The sequence below is a fragment of the Procambarus clarkii genome, chromosome 5, assembly GCF_040958095.1.
Source record: "Procambarus clarkii isolate CNS0578487 chromosome 5, FALCON_Pclarkii_2.0, whole genome shotgun sequence".
NCBI lineage: Eukaryota > Metazoa > Arthropoda > Malacostraca > Decapoda > Cambaridae > Procambarus > Procambarus clarkii.
This window is the reverse complement of record NC_091154.1, coordinates 50656571-50664980: the sequence shown is the minus strand read 5'-3', so window position 1 is coordinate 50664980 and position 8410 is coordinate 50656571.

Below are 8410 nucleotides of genomic sequence, written 5' to 3'. Positions count from 1 at the left end.
CTGGGAGTTAGTCAGCTGTCACGGGCTGCTTCCTAGTGTGTGTGTGTGTGTGTGGTGTGGAGAAAAAAAATAGTAGTAACAGTTGATTGACAGATGAGAGGCGGGCCGAAAGAGTAGAGCTCATCCCCCGTAAGCACAACTAAGTGAATACACCCACACCCACACACAAACAAACACACACACAAACACCCCCCCCCCCCACCATACACAACATGTGAAATACAACGACGACACGAAAATTGAACATGAAATATATTTAGAAGACACAAAATAGGTACAAGGGGGCTCCAAGACAGGTTTGCAGAATGAACGACCGATTGGCGAGTTCACAACAATGCTGAATAATGTAGGGTTCTGAGCTCAGGTGATAATGATGGATTCTCAGATATCAGCGGGACGATGTTGAAATTGGGAGGTGTGAATGTAAGGAAGTTCTGGGAATCATGGTTAATAGGGAGCAGAAGCCATAAAACCAATACATATATGAAGGGAAAAAGCAAACTGTGGATATATTTCTACAAGCATCAATAATAAGGGGATCAAATGCCATTCTTCAACAATATCTTATTTATTTATTTATTTATTTATTTATTTATTTATTTATTTATTTATTTATATATATAAATAAATAAATAAGGCAGGTCCTTAATCTAACAAATAATATTAAGTAAGTAAATTTTAGCAAAATTTATAAAATGTTAACAGTACATTGTAAGAAAAAATAATAAGAGAGAGATTGGTAGGTATATTAAAGAACATCAATAGCTCTGATTGATAGCATTGACAGCTTGATTGATAAATTGACAAAAATTAATAGGCACAATAAGGCATCCTGAGCACATATAAGATGACAGCAATGATCACAATGGTAAAGTTGTTTGGCTTAGGGGAACCGAGTAGCATTAGATACAGTGCGAGTTTAAAGCACTAGGTAGGAAACTATGAAGATGAAATTAGGTACTTTTTGTTTTTGTTTTTGAATGACGCAAAAGTTGGACAGCTTTTCAATTCATTAAGGAGTGACTTCCATAGACTAGGCCCCTTTATTTGCATCGAGTGTTTACACAGATTAAGTTTAACTCTGGGGATATCAAAGATATATTTCTGGTATGGTGAATATGAGTCCTATTACATCTGTCCAGGAAGAGAATCACAGAAGGGTTTGCATTTAAGAACAGGGTTTTGTAAATGTAGTTGCCACAAGATAATGTGTGGAGTCAGTTTATGTATAACATATTTAGGAAAATAAACAAAGGGGGCTGAGTGTTGTCTGAAAACAGAGTTTGTTATTGTTCTGATAGCAGATTTTTGCTGGGTGATGATTGACTTGAGGTGGCTTGCAGTGGTTGAACCCCATGCACAGATACCATAATTAAGATAGGGATTAATTAGTGCATAATATAGTGAGAGGAGAGCAGAGTTAGGAACATAATATCTGATTTTTGAGAGTATACCAACTGTTTTGGAGACTTTCTTAGTTATGTGTTGAATGTGGGTACTGAAGTTGAGTCTCTTGTCTAAGTATAGGCCAAGAAACTTTCCATCCTTTTTATTACTGATGTTAACATTTCCTATCTGAAGCTGAATTGCATTTGTTGATTTGCTTCCAAATAAGATGTAGTGGTTCTTCTCAATGTTTAGTGTGAGTTTGTTGGTTGACATCCATAAGGGAACTTTTTTAAATTTATTATTCACAACATTATATAATGTGTGTGTGGGTTTGGGTCTGAGTAGTTGAGAGTAGTATCATCAGCAAAAATATAGGTTTAAGAATGTTAGAGACATTAGGCAGATCATTGATGTATATAAGAAATAAGAGAGGTCCTGGGATGCTGCTTGTGGCTCCCTACGGTTAATGGTAGAGTGGGAGAGGTTATCTCATTGATGGTTACACATTGGAGTCTATCACTAAGAAAATCAGATATAGTTCAGGGCAAGGCCTCGGATTCCATAATGGAGTTTAAGTAAGAGATAGTTGTGATTAACAGTATCAAAGGCCTTTCTCAAAGGTCTATGAAGAGTTCAATCGGAAACTCATTTTTGTCAAGGGCTGAGTAAATTATATCAAGAGACTAATAACTGCATCGTTGGTACTCTTTTGGAGCGAAAGCCAAACTGCAGGGGCTGAGTATGTCGAATTTTACGAGATAGGAGTAGAGCTGTTTGTAGATAATTTTTCAAATATTTTTTATAATATGGGTAGGTTTGATATTAGTCTATAATTGTTTATGTCTGCCGGATTGCCTCCTTTATGAACTGGCGTTACTCTGCTTTTTTAAGGATATCAGGGAAGGTATTATTACCTTCCCTGATATCCTTTATGAGAACTTTATTACAAGTTGTAACAAGCGGAAAATAGAGAGTTTCGGTTTGTGTTTTCAGGGTATAAATCAAATTACAATTAAATTTAAAGATAACAGGTAAGATTATACATATGAGTAAGATTTTACTATGATACTGAGGTAGATGCTTACATAAGTACAAGGAGACTTTACTGATTAGTTAGGAACTTTTATGGATGAGAGAACATTATTTACCCAGTAGAGCGAATGACAGCACCTAGGACAAGGATGGGTTAGGCTCAGTCGCTCATGAGTTACTTTCAGTATTGGCATTGGGCGGATTCTGATTTTCAGATAAACCACATTCAGTAAAGAAGGCCAGTAGTTATTGGTCACACTTTATTTATATCTTTTTGCTGTTCTTTCCTTCTTCGCAATGATCGTTCCATTCCTAGTGTACACTGCTTGATAACACCCGGGAGTTGTTTGTTCCATGCCTAGGTAACACTGCTTGATAACACCCGGCAGTTGTTTGTTCCATGCCTAGTGTAACACTGCTTGATAACACCCGGGAGTTGTTTGTTCCATGCCTAGTGTAACACTGCTTGATAACACCTGGCAGTTGTTTGTTCCATGCCTAGTGTAACACTGCTTGATAACCCGGCAGTTGTTTGTTCCATGCCTAGTGTAACACTGCTTGATAACACCGGCAGTTGTTTGTTCCATGCCTAGTGTAGCACTGCTTGATAACACCCGGGAGTTGTTTGTTCCATGCCTAGTGTAACACTGCTTGATAACACCTGCAGTTGTTTGTTCCATGCCTAGTGTAACACTGCTTGATAACACCGGCAGTTGTTTGTTCCATGCCTAGTGTAACACTGCTTGATAACACCGGCAGTTGTTTGTTCCATGCCTAGTGTAACACTGCTTGATAACACCGGCAGTTGTTTGTTCCATGCCTAGTGTAACACTGCTTGATAACACCGGCAGTTGTTTGTTCCATGCCTAGTGTAACACTGCTTGATAACACCTGGCAGTTGTTTGTTCCATGCCTAGTGTAACACTGCTTGATAACACCCGGCAGTTGTTTGTTCCATGCCTAGTGTAACACTGCTTGATAACACCTGGCAGTTGTTTGTTCCATGCCTAGTGTAACACTGCTTGATAACACCCGGCAGTTGTTTGTTCCATGCCTAGTGTAACACTGCTTCATAACACCTGGCAGTTGTTTGTTCCATGCCTAGTGTAACACTGCTTGATAACACCCGGCAGTTGTTTGTTCCATGCCTAGTGTAACACTGCTTGATAACACCCGGCAGTTGTTTGTTCCATGCCTAGTGTAACACTGCTTGATAACACCCGGCAGTTGTTTGCGAATCTTGCTCTTGATAGGCGCCATTTAGTTCACATAGTTCAGTTTTGGTGACTATATTACACAAAGAACATATATTCACTTGAACGCGTCCAGAGAAAGTTGACAAAGTTAACATCAGGAATCAGATACCACATACACGAACAGATTAAAAAAAAAATCAAAATTACATTCGCTAGAAAACAAAGTAAGAGTGAATATGATTCTAAATATTGATGAAAGTGTATTTCAAACAGGATCTAAATAAATAAATATATCAACACAAAATATATATATATATTTAATTTCATACGTTTAGACTCAAGAAAGACCTCGTTAAATACTGGTTTGAAGACCAGTTTATTTATTTGTTGAACAAATCATACCGGGAATCGTAATGCACATTGGGTTACTGCATTGTTTTAATCGAAGGATAGACATACATATAAATGAGTTTAGGTGGATATAAATAGCAGCTGCCTCATGGGGTAATAACTTTTTTTTTCGTTTCATGTATTCTTATGTTTTTAAATTATTTATGCTCATTGTGTTGGTATTGACAGGTGCAGGAGACCATCAGGGAGGCCCTGGAGATGATGACCACAGAGGCAGGTGTCATTACAGCTGTTCCCGTCCACCTGGGAGACTCAGACTCCACCATCATGGAGAAAGTCGGAAAGATTACTGGAGGAATCTCCCAGTTAACAGTAAGTTTATGACAGGTATTCTACATACAATAATTGAGTTCCAACTGCCCACAGGTGATAATGGGGCTGACACTGCCCACAGGTAATAATGGGGCTGACACTGCCCACAGGTGATAATGGGGCTGACACTGCCCACAGGTGATAATGGGACTGACACTGCCCACAGGTGATAATGGGGCTGACACTGCCCACAGGTGATAATGGGGCTGACACTGCCCACAGATGATAATGGGGCTGACACTGCCCACAGGTCATAATGGGGCTGACACTGCCAACAGGTGATAATGGGACTGACACTGCCCACAGGTGACAATTGGGCTGACACTGCCCACAGGTGATAATGGGGCTGACACTGCCCACAGGTGATAATGGGGCTGACACTGCCAACAGGTGATAATGGGACTGACACTGGCCACAGGTGATAATGGGCTAACACTGCCCATAGGTGATAATGGGGCTGACACTGCCCACAGGTGATAATGGGGCTGACACTGCCCACAGGTGATAATGGGGCTGACACTGCCCACAGGTGATAATGGGGCTGACACTGCCCACAGGTGATAATGGGACTGACACTGCCTACAGGCGATAATGGGACTGACACTGCCCACAAGTGATAATGGGGCTCACACTGCCCACAGGTGATAATGGGGCTGACACTGCCCACAGGTGATAATGGGGCTGACACTGCCAACAGGTGATAATGGGACTGACACTGCCCACAGGTGACAATGGGCTAACACTGCCCACAGGTGATAATGGGACTGACACTGCCCACAGGTGATAATGGGGCTGACACTGCCCACAGGTGATAATGGGGCTGACACTGCCAACAGGTGATAATGGGACTGACACTGGCCACAGGTGATAATGGGCTAACACTGCCCACAGGTGATAATGGGACTGACACTGCCCACAGGTGATAATGGGGCTGACACTGCCCACAGGTGATAATGGGGCTGACACTGCCCACAGGTGATAATGGGCTGACACTGCCCACAGGTGATAATGGGGCTGACACTGCCAACAGGTGATAATGGGACTGACACTGCCCACAGGTGATAATGGGCTAACACTGCTCACAGGTGATAATGGGACTGACACTGCCCACAGGTGATAATGGGGCTGACACTGCCCACAGGTGATAGTGGGGCTGACACTGCCCACAGGTGATAATGGGGCTGACACTGCCCACAGGTGATAATGGGGCTGACACTGCCCACAGGTGATAATGGGGCTAACACTGCCCACAGGTGATAATGGGCTAACACTGCCCATAGGTGATACTGGGTCTGACACTGCCCACAGGTGATAATGGGGCTGACACTGCCCACAGGTAATAATGGGACTGACACTGTCCACAGGTGATAATCGGGCTGACACTGCCCACAGGTGATAATTGGGCTAACACTGTCCACAAGTGATAATGGGGCTGACACTGCCCACAGGTAATAATGGGACTGACACTGCCCACAGGTAATAATGGGACTGACACTGTCCACAGGTGATAATGGGGCTGACACTGCCCACAGGTAATAATGGGGCTGATACTCTCCACAGGTGATAATGGAGCTGACACTGCCCACAGGTAATAATGGGGCTGATACTGTCCACAGATGATAATGGGGCTGACACTGTCCACAAGTGATAATGAGGCTGACACTGCCCACAGATAATAATGGGGCTGACACTGTCCACAAGTGATAATGGGGGTTGACAATGTCCACAGGTAATAATGGGGCTGACACTGTCCACAAGTGATAATGGGGGTTGACAATGTCCACAGGTGATAATGGGGCTGACACTGCCCACAGGTAATAATGGGGCCGGAACTGTCCACAAGTGATAATGGGGGTTGACAATGTCCACAGGTGATAATGGGGCTGACACTGCCCACAGGTAATAATGGGGGTTGACTCCTCCAAGGAGTGCCGGACCAACCGGGCTGTGGTGGGTATGTGGGCCTGCGGGCCGCTCCAAGCAACAGCCTGGTGGACCAAACTCTCACAAGTCAAGCCTGGCCTCGGGCCGGGCTTGGGGAGTAGAAGAACTCCCAGAACCCCATCAACCAGGTATCAACCAGACAATGTCCACAGGTGATAATGGGGCGGACACTGCCCACAGGTAATAATGGGGCTGATACTGTCCACAGGTGATAATGGGGCTGACACTGCTCACAGATGATAATGGAGCTGACAATGTCTGTGGGCAACCGACTTGTGAGATATATATTTACTTAGTTTTTATAAATTTATATAGAATTTATATTTTTTATATATTTCGATAGCAAATTGTGTGATAATTTAAGTAGACTTTATTTCTTCAAATTCTCACAAATTGACTCCTTTACACATTAGGAGGCGGGGGGGGGGGGGAGGTAATATTAAATTTATATATGTAGTCAATCAAAATTGATTGACTAACATTCACTACAGTATTAGACTATATTTATTAGTAATTAAAATAGGGAGGCCTTATCTTATTGTATGGTCGGCCTGGTCCACCAGGTATAAACAAGGATGATGGTATTGTATGGTCGGCCTGGTCCACCAGGTATAAACAAGGATGATGGTATTGTATGGTCGGCCTGGTCCCCCAGGTATAAACAAGGATGATGGTATTGTATGGTCGGCCTGGTCCCCCAGGTATAAACAAGGATGATGGTATTGTATGGTCGGCCTGGTCCCCCCAGGTATAAACAAGGATGATGGTATTGTATGGTCGGCCTGGTCCACCAGGTATAAACAAGGATGATGGTATTGTATGGTCGGCCTGGTCCCCCCAGGTATAAACAAGGATGATGGTATTGTATGGTCGGCCTGGTCCACCAGGTATAAACAAGGATGATGGTATTGTATGGTCGGCCTGGTCCCCCAGGTATAAACAAGGATGATGGTATTGTATGGTCGGCCTGGTCCCCCAGGTATAAACAAGGATGATGGTATTGTATGGTCGGCCTGGTCCCCCAGGTATAAACAAGGATGATGGTATTGTATGGTCGGCCTGGTCCACCAGGTATAAACAAGGATGATGGTATTGTATGGTCGGCCTGGTCCACCAGGTATAAACAAGGATGATGGTATTGTATGGTCGGCCTGGTCCACCAGGTATAAACAAGGATGATGGTATTGTATGGTCGGCCTGGTCCACCAGGTATAAACAAGGATGATGGTATTGTATGGTCGGCCTGGTCCACCAGGTATAAACAAGGATGATGGTATTGTATGGTCCGCCTGGTCCACCAGGTATAAACAAGGATGATGGTACCAAATAATCCTTATTGTTGAGGCTGGTATCAACACCATGTGCTGGTGTACCAAGTAACCGTTCTGTGCCCTCTTCAACTGTTACTGTCTAAGGGCACTTGTAATAATGACAGGAATCCTATAAATATATATGACAGTTATATCAGAGCAAATATTGTTATATTAATGAAGTGATGAGAATATTACTCACTGTGTGTTGGTCGCTGCTGTTTGTGCTAACCGGTTCGCCTTACATATACCTAACATAACTGGCCAGGACTGTAGAGATAATAAGGGTTTCGGTAATACACTTCCCTTATAGTAATCGTGATTGGAGTTGATAACAGAATCACTATTAGTCCTGTAACTCCGTTGTTCAAGGGAATTATAGGAGCAAGACTTCCTCCAGCGACCTTGTTGATAAACAATGTCTGACCACTGATGCCTCCCTTCCACTGACAACCTGGCTATCTCTTGTCCACATGTCAATAATTGATAGAAAGGTTACATTTACTCTATTTTGGTACTAATAATTAAGCTCATTCAAGTGAGATGTTTTATGATGTTAGGAGTCCAAAGACTGCTGTATTAAGAATAATTCCCAGCAGAATAACTGGTGAAATTAATAGCGATGTGGCAATGATATCCCGTTTTCTACTGACGGAAAAATCCCACTATAGACTACATTTTCTATGAGTAAACTTGTTTATACAACCAAGCAATATTATTTGCCTATTGTATTAAATATTAGTACATGGTGTCGGGTTTTTCGACACTGTCCACAGGTGATAATGGAGCTGATACTGTCCACAGGTGATAATGGGG